This window comes from Miscanthus floridulus, chromosome 12, assembly GCF_019320115.1.
Source record: "Miscanthus floridulus cultivar M001 chromosome 12, ASM1932011v1, whole genome shotgun sequence".
NCBI classification, from domain to species: domain Eukaryota; kingdom Viridiplantae; phylum Streptophyta; class Magnoliopsida; order Poales; family Poaceae; genus Miscanthus; species Miscanthus floridulus.
Genome location: NC_089591.1, coordinates 52,823,932 through 52,836,875, shown reverse-complemented (window position 1 = coordinate 52,836,875; position 12,944 = coordinate 52,823,932).

Sequence of the window (12,944 nt, the reverse complement as noted above, 5' to 3'; positions counted from 1 at the left end):
CTGAGCTCATGTATAGATTATAAGTGTGATGGTTAGACTTGATTTAGCTAGAATTGTAATGGTTACAGCTCCATTAACTGCTACTCTAGTTTGAGTTATATATATATATATATATATAAATATATATATATATATGTGTGTGGTGCTACTCTAAATTTAGATAAGGTCGTACCATGAAAATTGTTAACGGTTGTTAAAGTTGCACTTTGGTTTGAGTTGTGGACTTTATTTGATGGATCTTTAAGGAATCTGAATGGAGCGAGGATACTGATGTGACATTTTACAGATCACCAAGTATGTTTCTTAACAGTTGTTTGTACATTATGGGGCACTCTGGGGGTACTCTATGATACTTGATGTGGATATGGAGGGAAACATGTGGAGTAAAATTGATAGGCCTAGTGGTCTTCAACACTCGATGCATGAAGCTCAGGGTCACTTGTGTAGTTGTGTGTATGTATTGTTGTTGGTCCCAATGATTCTAAGCTTTCAATCTGGATGCTTGAAAACTATGGTACTAATAGTTGGACACTAAAGCATATGGTTAGCATGTGGATCCTGTTTGGAGGGATTAATATTATATTTAGTTTTGTGGATTGTGTTGATGAGTACACAGTGATTACAGTTCACCCAGAGTGGAATATGATTTTCTTTGCTGGGGAGGATGGAACAATGATCGCATATGACATGGATCGTATAAAAGTTCATGTCATCCCTGTCCGTGTCTTTCTTATGTTTCCTTGTTCTTGGATACATTAGCAGAGTAGTAAATAAAGCTGCATTTGATGTATCTCTTTGTCATGCATTTTAAATGGACTAATGTTATTTGCTTGTCTTTGGACATGTTAATTTCCTCAATGATGGATGCTGTCATTATTTCAGCTAAACTAGTGTGCCATCTTTGTTTTGTTTGCAAATTGAATAATTTATTTGGTGCACACATGCGTTATAGTTGTGTTACAATAACATTTCAACACAAATGGCTCCTCTGCTTGGCTTTTAATAGAGGAACGTGGTCACATATTCTGTCTTTTGCTTGGCTTTTAATTTAATTCCTCACAAAAAATGTAACGCGAGACTTGATCGAATGAACTCTGTTATGCGATGAATCTAGAATTAGACATCAATTCTCGCCTCGCCTAGCAGCGTACCCAGCACATCCATTCAAATAATGGTTACTTCACCGCCGGTTCATATAGTAATCCGATGGTGGTAACTTGTTTCACCGTCGGATCTTACTGTAGCGCACGCGTCCATCTTGGCACCGACGATAAAAAACTATTATCTCTACTGGTTTCTCATGCGTCGGGCATAGAATGAGCAGCCGATGGTGAAACTCCTTTCACCGTTGGCTCGACGGACGACACGACAACGAAGGGTGAAACCACGTTCACCGCCGGATCATACGCCAGACCGGCGGTAAAACCGGTCATCACCGCCGGTTATTCGGCCAGGAGGGGTTCCCGTAGGTACGAGCCAGCGGTGATACGTATCACCGCCGGTTATCTCAAAACCGTTGGTGAAGGTCCCGACGGTGAATAGACTTTCTATAATAGTGAAACATTTTTCCAAGGGATTAGTCACTCAAATTCCCATGACACTCGATCCTAGCAACGGTGCAAAGTTAGATCACTCGAGTGGCACTACATGACTGATATGCAAACAAGTTTGCCCCTCTTGATAGTATGGCCATTTATCCTAAACCCGGTCATAAACTTCTCTACACACCTATGACCGATAAAATGAAATGCTCTACCTATGCCTTGCGCATTTCCTTCCATCGCCTCCGATGCAACACATGCACCAACCTTGATCAACAAATGATATGATTCACTTCATACCATCACGTGACCTTGTTGGTTCATTGATCTTGACCTTACTTGCTTTTTACTGTTGTATTCGTCCATCGACGCCAAGTCTTGCTCAAGCTTCACCGCCACACAGTCCATTGCTCCATAGCCTCTAACTTGCCATTCACGCTTGCAACCGGTTCATCAAGCAAGTCTTGTCTTGATCTTCTCTACCTTAGTCACATGACTCCATGTCATGTCTCATATACAATGAGCTCCTTCATCACATGTACGAGCCTTTCAACAAATCCAAGCCATTTCACCTCTATGGCATATGTTGCTCACACATGATGTACTTGTGGACTAATCACCTGTGTATCTTACTCAAACTCATATTAGTCCACCTAAGGTTGTCACTTAATTATCAAAACCAAATAAGGACCTTTCAATGGGCAGATGCAAGGGCGTGCCATGGATGGGGAGAGGGAGCTCGCGTGTCCGTCGCCGTGGAGCCTCGCTCGTGTGGCTGTCGGCGCGGATCTCGCTCATGCTGCCGCCGGTGGGAGTTCGCGCGGACGGCCACAAGCAGTGGCTCAAGCGCAGAACGACGTTGTCGAGTCCGCATGCCGCTGCGGAGCTCGGGCTGGCTCGCCACCGCGGACCTCGCGGGTAGGCCGATCGCGAAGCTCGTGCGTAGGCTCGCCACCGCGGAGCTCGCACGCGGCTGCAGACCTGCATGCTTACCTGGCTTGCCGTGGATCTTGCGAGCCTACCGCTGGTGAAAGCTTTGCGAGTCGAAGCCATAGGGACACCGTCCGCACAGGATCTGTAGGAACGGGGGAGAGGAGAGGAGAGGAGAGGTGAATGATTGGTTTATTTTTTTTGTCGGGTTGTCTAACAAATATTGCTTTGGGGAGCATAGTTTCCTTGGTTAGAGTCTTACAACATAGAAACTACTAGTTAGTTTTTGCAGTGAGAGTGCCCTTGTGAAGAAGTACTAAGAAAATAAAACCTTTGATAAAGTTCATTGAAAGTGGAGAGATTCTCACTTTTGATTAGGTCTTATAAGGGTCAAAAGACCGATTTTTTTTGGATCTTTCAGAGTTTTAAATCTTCACAACTAGCACCTGATGAAACCGAGTTTGTAACGGCGGGTAAGGCTACTCGTATGGTGAGAGTAAGCAAGATATGATGCAGAATCGCAGACTGTTTATTCTGAGATGATAAGAACCTCGTCATCTTACTCGTCCTCCGTCCGTGTCGAGGAGCCTGACGTGTGACGTGTGCCTGCTCTCGATCAGTCACAGACCACGCACTCGCATGCGCCGCCAATCACATTTTAACCACTAGCGCCTGCAGTAATTTACTAATTTTGCGATAAAATATACTCCTACTACTTTGAACTGTTCATTTTTATAGGATCACATAGTCCAGGATACAATGCCTGCGTTGCCATGCTGAAATATTCTCCTCGTATATGTGACAAGCAGGACAGACAAAAGCGCCTTCTGGTGCATGAACATGACCAGTACCACTAGCTTTTCAACTTCTGAAGAAAAAGAGAAATAAATTAAAATAGCCAAAGTGTTTGTCAGTCCACCGTGTTAACAGCAGTTTTGTCAATAATACAAATGGCATACCTCGACTCGATACAATGGGCAACAGAAATAAAAATGTGCGTCCTCCTGCAATGACATGTGTTTTCAAAATTTAAAAAGATGTAATGACATGTGTTAGAGTAGCAAAAATACACTAACACATGTTAGCTGCTTCGGAGTTCTACATGATGTTTACAATAGGACAATTTCTATTACATCACTATTATTAGGCCCATAATATAAGGGAACTTAATTAAGGTACAATTTTGTGATAAGTGTATAGTGACTACAATGTGTAACACCCTCGGTGTTACACCATAAATCATTTGCTAAAACATGTCATGACCATTATAACACCATCGGTGTTATATTGTACTATTTTTGCTAAAACACTGCATGAGCATCATACTTGCCTGTGGATGTGTGTAATATAGTAATGTAAAACGTTCATCGGAAACACGAAACAAATGTTATATTTTATGTCGCGTTACATCATTAGTATTCTAAGCGAATTTTTATCGGATAAAAATGTGGTGGAACATTTATGCGAACTGTAATAAAGTTTGTAGTACACGCTTCGTAGTCGACGATGGAATGTGTGCGGTCAAGGACGAGGGTTGCTAGCTAGTATATCAAGTAGGTAGGAATTGGGAGGTGACGCGAATCCGTTCGAAGTTTAAGTCGTTTCGCGAAGTTTGAGAACGGGTCGACGAAGTCATGTTTGGCAAGCTTTGTAGAGCGACCGGCTTAAGGAGTGTGCGATGTTGTGCCCTTGGTCGATAGCTCTATGTACCACTAGAGTATTGAAGAAGTAGTTTGGCGTTTGGACCTTCGGGTAGAGTTTTGCGACCGCTTTAAAAACCGTGCACATCACCTATTTCGGACAAAGCCCGCGCTGATCACGGTCACCACTGTTGCCCGGCTTGGTGTCGCTGCTGGCTCGCCCCAGCATGCGCCGAAGCGCCGGCCGCGTCCTCACCGCTGTCCTGTGCTAGCACGTTGCGCGCTAGATTCTGGCACTGTTGCCTTGGTTGCCTGCTGCCATGCGCTGGCGCGCGGATCACATCGCCATGGCTGACGCGCTGCGTCCAAGCTCTGGCGGCTCTGCCTCGCCGTCGCGTCGCACGGTACTCCGGCCACGCTACACGCCATCCATCGCCGCGCCCGGCACTGGTCCCGTTGACTCACCGTGGCTGCACGCGCATGGGACGATCGCCTGCTCCACCATCGCTTCGGCGTCGTGTTGCGCTAGTGCTTCCTTTGTCCGGTGTCGTCTGTTGTGCCGCGTCACCGAGCTTCGTCGGCTTGCGGGTTCGGCCGTGCGAACAGCTGCCTGGAGCACGCCTTGATGTTCCTTGTCGTTGTGTGCACTTGTATTTTGCATTGACGACCATGACTGTGCCGAGCCGAGCCGCGCCAAAACCCCCATGTCCCCGCTGTCGCCATGGCCGGCGGGACCGTTTCTTCAATTCACCATGGTGGCAGTACTGTGATTCAAATTGGTCATGTCCTCAGCTCTGCTAGGTAGCCGGCCACCCAACCTACCCCACCGCGCTGCTAGTACCACCGCACAGTGCCTCAATTCCAAATCGCCGCTCCGCCGGGTCCTTAAGACCGATCGGGTGTGCACCAAGGGCAAGCCACCTATTCATAGCACTCCGTGGTGATTCATTGCCATCACCGTGCCGGGTCCTCCTGAGCCCCCTGCGCACCTCGGCCGTAGCGTAACCGTAGCCTAGCATTCCCTGGCACGGCCGTGCCATCACCGTGCGCCGCAGCACCACCTCGCGCGCACGCGGCCAGCTCGGCTCGGGCCATCTCCAGCTGAACCGACACCTCGATGGTCTTTGTGGGTAGTTCCTTGAGCTCGCTAGCTAACTTGTTTGCTCCGTTTTCGCTGTCGCTCACGGGAATGCATCCGCCGTCGTAGGGAAAGGACCATCGCCGGGGAGGAAGCTCGGGACAGCGCCCCTGTTCGTCGTATCACCTCCAGTCATTGCGTGTTGTCGTCAAGGTGACCATTGGCCCCTTAGATAGGAAATGAAGAGTCAGGTGGGGCCGGCGTAGCCGCCCGGTGCCCGCGCCGTCGTGCCGGTGCGCTCATGGGTGCCGGGGGCTATCGCCGTGGCAAAGAAGAGAAAGGAGAGGGTGGCAGTTGCAAAACCTATGACTCAGTGTAATAGTGCTCGTGTTAGTTTTGAGAATAGGGTAAAGGACATGGGCTTTTTCGCTAAATGTGCAGCCCCACGCGGCTCCGTAGTGGGCCGCTTGCGATGGGCCGCGTCGCGCGACGCCGAGCGGGCCACGCCATTTGTGCGCTTGCGTGCGGGCAGGAGGCCGCTGTGGGCCGAGCCGATGTCCCCGTGGGCCGCGAAATAGAAAGCGGTTTCATCCTTCCAGTGAAGTTATTAATGCTTATTCAATTTAGTTTTCAAGCTGAACTTTAATAATTTGTAGTAAATTGTGTAGTGGTCCAAAAATAGTGAGACTAATTTTGTTAGATTCACAAAAATACCATCTACTTATTAGTACAGTTAGACTACAGTTAGCTGTGGAAAGTATTAGGTCATAAATTCAAAACTAGAGAGTTAATATTATGTAGATTAATATTTGTAGGAATATTTGTGGACAATTGGTGATAGCTATAGACATAAAAATTTTACAGTAGGTTCCCTAGGTCATTATGTACTTACTGTAAATTTTGTAGCCTTAGGATGAGTTGCTAAATAAAGTAGCTATTGCCCTTGCTTTATTGTATATAGCGTAAGTTAGCATTAGGAGTAAGAATACCTGTAGTTGCTATAATAATAATGAATGTCATATTTCAACCTTGTTATCGGTAACAATAGGTAGCTTAGCACCATGGTCGGTATCACTAGCTTAGTAGTTAAATCGACATATTTTTATTTTAAGAGTTGCTGTTGTCATATCATTAAGCATGATATCATCATTTTATGTAGATCGCGAGCTGGTAGACTTCGTGCCTGTCGATGAATAGGAGTACGATGAGGTGATTGAGGAGTACAAGGAAGAGATCCTCGTACAGGAGGGAGCCCCGGAGCCTACTGGTGCTGACCCTACTGACCCATCGCCTGCCCAAGGCAAGCCCCGGTGTATAACCCCTATTTTAAATGATCGCTGAATATATATTTATGATGTACATTTAAGTTACAGGCATTTTATGGAAACTACATGCATAAATATACCTACCCATGAGTCCTACTGGTACAGGTTGAGTAGCTACTATGCTCAGGATATCGGTAGCATGAGTAACCTGTCGTTACTCGTAAATAGGTGATAAAATATGATCACTCATGATTAAATGGTAAAGGTAACTGGTGACCGGGCAGTGATATGTTTTGGGAATTGGTGGGTGTATGGGGTTGTGTCCTGCGGCCAACAGGGCATAGCTCGGTTACACTTTTTTCCTGTCTGTGTCGATTAAGGATCGGTCGTTGTATATGACTCTAGGCAAGTCATAAATTTATTGTCCCGAGCGCATACTTAGGTATGGGCACAGGGAAGACTTGTTGCTCTTTTGTCGCGGATCTGGCTTTTTCTGGATCGACTGATTGGAGGCGGAGATCGTGGAGGTCCTTGCACCACACTAAGTCCGGGACTCAGGAGTGGGGGCTTAGAGTCCAAGTTTGGACGGGGACCTAGACACCCGGGACTAGAGAGTGATGGGTTAGTCCAGCTTGTGCCTGGGGTGCAAGCGGGATGTGTATTTTCGGGACACCCAGCTAGGCACATTGATTCGTGAATCGCTAGGAAATCTGATACGGCTTGTCTGCGGTTTAGCACCGTAGTAAGAACTGAAAGTTGAAAGGTGAAGAAATGGAACTGATTGCTCAACTCTTGCATGAAAATAGAACAGGTGCTTATATAGACTGGTTAGATGATAACTTAATACGACTAATAATAAAACAAGAATAATGACTCACTATTAGTGTTGCTTTCTGCTAAAGAAAACCAACTAACCATAAAACTTATCATATTCCTTGGAGTCAAAAAATTATTAACCCTAGTCAGATAAGTCTTGCGAGTACATTGTGTACTCATGATTTATTTACCCCTGTTGCAGGTGATACATGAGAAGTACCTTGTGTGGAGGATTCTTCTAGTGGGCTCAGACGGATCCTCGTCCCTATCGTTAGATGTATATTTTTAAATTCCGCTGTTTATCATTCCGCACTCTGATATTTGGTATTGTAATAATATACTTTTTAAGAAACTCTGATGTATAAAATGGACAAGTATTGTAACTCGTTCTCATTATTGGATCCTTAGGAAAAATGTGGATCTTTCGAGTTCTCCCTCGGGGTGTGCCCGACAGATATCGCCCGCTGTAGCTTACTTTCGGGGTGCTTAGTGTCTGGTGGAAGACGAGCGCCTCCGTAAGTGTGCTATTTCAGGTGGTTCTACCACAAGCATCATGTTTATATGTTAATGCATGTGATAAAGTATGTAGATCAATTTCTGTAACTCGAAATGAACGACAAAAATGCGAAACAAAAGTTGATTCAATACTCATGTTATATCACTTAGGGTTTAAAACTAATTTTTATTTAACAAAAATACTATAGAACATGTATGTGACACCTTAATAAAGTTTGAAATGTGAGATTTGTATATGACAATGAAATACTTGGTGTTGAGAGATAATGTTGTTAAGTACTATATTCAATAGCTTAAAAGTGCAACTAGAAATAGAAATCCATTTAACACTTAGAAAATTTCATGAATTTTTGGAAGGTTAGGCATTGTGATGTTTAGTAATTTTTGTAGAGAAATTGGGTTAAGGAGTAGGGTAGTATTGTGGCTTGTTTTAGAAGCCTAATATACCCTCTAAGGTATATCAAAAGTGGTTTGGGGATTAGATCAACGGTTTAGACGTTTTGAATGCTTTAAAATTCGTGCACGACACTTGTTTTGGTTGCCTAGCTGAGTGTGCGCGGTCACCATCGTGCGGAACCTCGGTGTCGCTGGGCTCGGACGCGCGCTCGCGCACTGCCGCGCGTGGTCAGCATGACTGCCCCATCCTGGCAGGCCACAGCTGGCCGTCTAGCCTTGTCGTGCGGTGCTGCCACCACCGCCGACCCGGTGCCCTGGCTGCCCTATCACGTAGATGTCCTATCCTGTCCCGCGTCACATTATGTTGCTGTCACTCGCCGCGTTGTGCTGTGGGCCGCTAGCCGTTGCTGCTCCGCTCTCCCTACCACTCTGCTATGATGCCGCCGCTGCTGATACTACGTCGTGATGTGCTCGTCCCCTCGCTGTGCGCATGAGGGCTTGCCCCTCCTCTGCTACCCGCACCGTCGCTTTGCCATTTATGGCGCAGCAGCCCCGTAGGCAGTGCCGGTCGGTGGTGTGCGTGTGTTGTTCGTGGTAGCAACGCGTGGGTCGGTCGGATTGCTATGGATGCATCCTACCAAGGTGAAAGATCCTAGTATGGCTAGAGGGGGGTGAATAGCCTATTTAAAAATCTACAAATCAACTAGAGCAATTTGATTAGTATGACAAAAGGCGTAATGCAAACTTGCTCTAGCTCTACAAGGGTTGCAAGCCACCTATCCAACAATTCTAGTTGCAATGATTACTTAGGCACCCAAACTTGCTATGTAACTACTCACTAAGAGCTCTCAACCTTACTACTCTAAAGAGCTCAACTAAATGAATGTAAATAATAAAGCAAGCTCTCAATTCTAATTACACTAAAGAGCTTGTATCAACTAGTTTGCAAGAATATAAATAAGCGAGTAGGGTGATTATACCGCTGTGTAGGGGATGAACCAAACACAAGATGAAGATCATGCCAATCACTAGGAGAATGCAAATGACACGAGACAATCGATTTTCTCCCAAGGTTCACGTGCTTGCCAACACGCTACGTCCCCGTTGTGTCGACCAACACTTGGTGGTTCGATGGCTAAGAGGTGTTTCACAAACCTCGTCCACACGATAGGACACCGCAAGAATTGACCCACAAGTGAGGTAACTCAATAACACGAGCAATTTACTAGAGTTACCTTTCGGCACTCCGCCGGGGAAGGTATAACTCCCCTCACAATCACCGAAGGCGGCCATGAACAATCACCAACTCGTGCCGATCCTTCACAGCTGCTCCAACCGTCTAGGTGGTGGCAACCACCAAGAGAAACAAGCAAAATCCGCAGCGCAACATGAATACCAAGTGCCTCTAGATGCAATCACTCAAGCAATGCACTTGGATTCTCTCCCAATCTCACAATGATGATGAATCAATGATGGAGATGAGTGGGAGGGCTTTGGCTAAGCTCACAAGGTTGCTATGTCAATGAAAATGTGCAAGAGTGTTCCTTTGAGCCGGCCATGGGGCTATAAATAGAACCCTAATCAAATAGAGCCGTTATACCCCTTCACTGGGCAAAACATGCTCTGACCAGACGCTCCGGTCATACTGACCGGACCCTAGACTCAGCGTCCGGTCGCCCAATGGACACCACACGTCACTTGCTTCAAACACTGTTCGTCAGATTCCAACGGCTACGAAACTGACCGGACGCACCGGCAAAACTGACCGAACGCTGAAGCCTCAGCGTCCGGTCGTTTCCAGTAAGCTCCCCGAGGAGTATTTCTTCGACCGGACACGTCCGGTCCACCTTGACCGGACATAGACCAGCATCTGGTGCAATACCCTAGGTACTGTGTAGACCCGTCAGTTTGACCGGACGCAGCCTATCAGCGTCCGGTCGCTGAGTGACCCAGCGTCCGGTCAATAGACCAACACGTGCACCCTCTGCTGCCACTGACCGGATGCACCGGTCCAGCCGAGGCCAGCGTCCGGTCACTTGTAGTGACCTCCAACTTTTCTGTCTAGGGCGCCGGTGGCACCGTCGGACTGTTCGCACTCTACGGGCGGACACTCCGCCGGTGGAGTTTCTTACCCTTGCACCTAAACTTCACCACCCTTGATCAAATATGCCAACCACCAAGTGTATCATCTTGTGCACACGTGTTAGCGTATTTTCATAAACATTTTCAAGGGTATTAGCACTCCACTAGATCCTAAATGTATACACAATGAGTTAGAGCATCTAGTGGCACTTTGATAACCGCATTCCGATATGAGTTTCACCCCTCTTAATAGTATGGCTATCAAACCTAAATATGATCACACTCTCTAAGTGTCTTGATCACCAAAACAAAATAGCTCCTACAATTTATACCTTTGCCTTGAGCCTTTTGTTTTTCTCTTTCTTCTTTCCAAGTCCGAGCACTTGATCATCACCATGGCATCACCATCATCATGTTATGATCTTTATTTGCTTCACCACTTGGAGTGTGCTACCTATATTATGATCACTTGATAAACTAGGTTAGCACTTAGGGTTTCATCAATTCACTAAAACCAAACTAGAGCTTTCACAAGGCCAGTCACGTCGAGCTCTGGTTCTCTCTCTGCTCTCCCTACCATGGCTAACTGAGCCACGTGAGTTAATACGGCTAGGAGGAGTCATCTTGGGTTATGGCATCGTGTCTCTAGTGCCGCCATCAAGTCATCTAGTCGATCGTCCCCACCCCGCCTTGAATGGCGCTTAGCCAAGCTCCAATTTTGGAGTTTTGCCCTCTCCACAAAGCCATTAATACCCAGTCCGCCACTAGCTCACCACCTCAAGCCAAATTGGTTGCACCACCTGACCCATCTTGCACCCCTTCACGCTGTGCACACCTAAGCCATGGCCCGCCATCATGCTTGTCGCGCGCACGCGACTAGGCTTGCTCGGGGCATCTTCGGCCAAGCCACCGCCACGGGTAGGTGCGTGGTGAGTCGTCGATGCTCACCCACTGTTTCTATCACCTCTTTTATGCCAAGGCTCACCGAAACATGGTTGCCACCACCGTAGGGTGCCCGCCATCATGGAGAGGCCATCCTACTATGTCTTGACTTGTCCCACCGCTGCCCGGAGTTACATGTCAGCTCGTAGGTAAGGGTTGACCCCCTAGCTAGGTTTGCGTAGGTCCTAATTGGCCGGCGTAGCGGCTCAGTGTCGGCCAATGTCGCATCGACGAGCATGGAGGCGTCGGGGACCTCTCCGATGCGAAGACAAGAGAATACGAGGGCTTCCTTGCAAAGTCGTTGTCTATAGGAATAGTGCGCGTAGTGCTCGCACTAATGCCTGGTAACACGAGGGCATTTTTGCAAGAGTGCCAACACGTGCGGGCTGCCCCCGTCGTGGTCCGGCTCGCATGGGCCACGTCCGCGCTGTGGGCCGTGCTGGGCTCATCGCCTTTTCTTTTTAAGAAAATTAGTTAAATGCTTTTCTAATTACATTTCTGAGCTGATCTTTGGTAAATCATATAAAATCATGTAGGTGTCCAAAAATTATGAAACTAATTTTGTTAGGTTCCTAAAATCATGACCTATCTGCTAATGTATTTTGTTCACTTAGTTTCATAGAATTTTTAAGAGTAGACTAATTAATTTGAAGCACTTAAAATGGGTAAAACATGAACTTGTAGGAATTATTGTGATGAATTGGTAGTAGTACTGGCCCTGAAATTTTTACAGTAGATTCCTAACATTATTAGGTGATCACTGTAATTTTTGTAGCTCCATACTAATTAGTTTGCTAAGGTAGCTAAATGAGCCCTAGTTTGAAAATATGTTTAAATCAATAAAATGTCGAAACACATAGGGATTTTATAACTAGAACATTGTGGGAAATTAGCGCCTAGTTCGACAACTTGGATACGTGGTCTAGTATGTTAGTCGTCAGAGCTGGCTCGTTAGCTTGCGAGACGTAATCGTATTTTAGAGTTGCGGATGACGTTGATTATTTACGTCCCTATGTTGCATCCATGTATTTCATGATATGAGCGATGTTGGATCGTGGAGTCATCGAGAGTAGCGGAAGCATATGGTGACTCGATGATCATGCCACCAAGATGAAAGCTAACTTGGTTATATCTTACCCAAGCAAGCCCCGGTGCATAACCCCTATTATTCTGCACTTTATTTTATGCTTGTGCATTAAGTTTAAGGAGTTGAATGAAACCCACTTGCATATATATATATATATATATATATATATATATATATATATATATATATATATATATATATATATATATATATATATATATCCTTATCCTATGAGTTTTACTAGTATGACAGGATCGTATAGATTGCTATGCTACAGGACTCCGGTAGAAGTCGAGTGATTATCTGTCACTCGCGAGAGATAGGAAATATATTATTGTTACTATTATCATGTTACTATCACATGGAATATATGTGGATAATAATTGGAGACTAGGCGGGACCATACTTTGGATTTGGATTTGGACTTGGTTAGGTAACCGAGCGAGGCTTTGGTTGCGTTTGTCCCGCCTGTGTTGATTAAGGACCGGCCGTTGCATTGGATTCTAATCAGGTTACAGACTTATTATCCTGAGCACATACTTGTTTATGAGAGCGGGAAGGCTCGTTGCTCTCTTGTCGTGGGTTTTGGCTCTGTCCGGACTGATTGATTGGAGGCGGGGATGGTGGAGGTCTAAGCACCACACTGAGTCT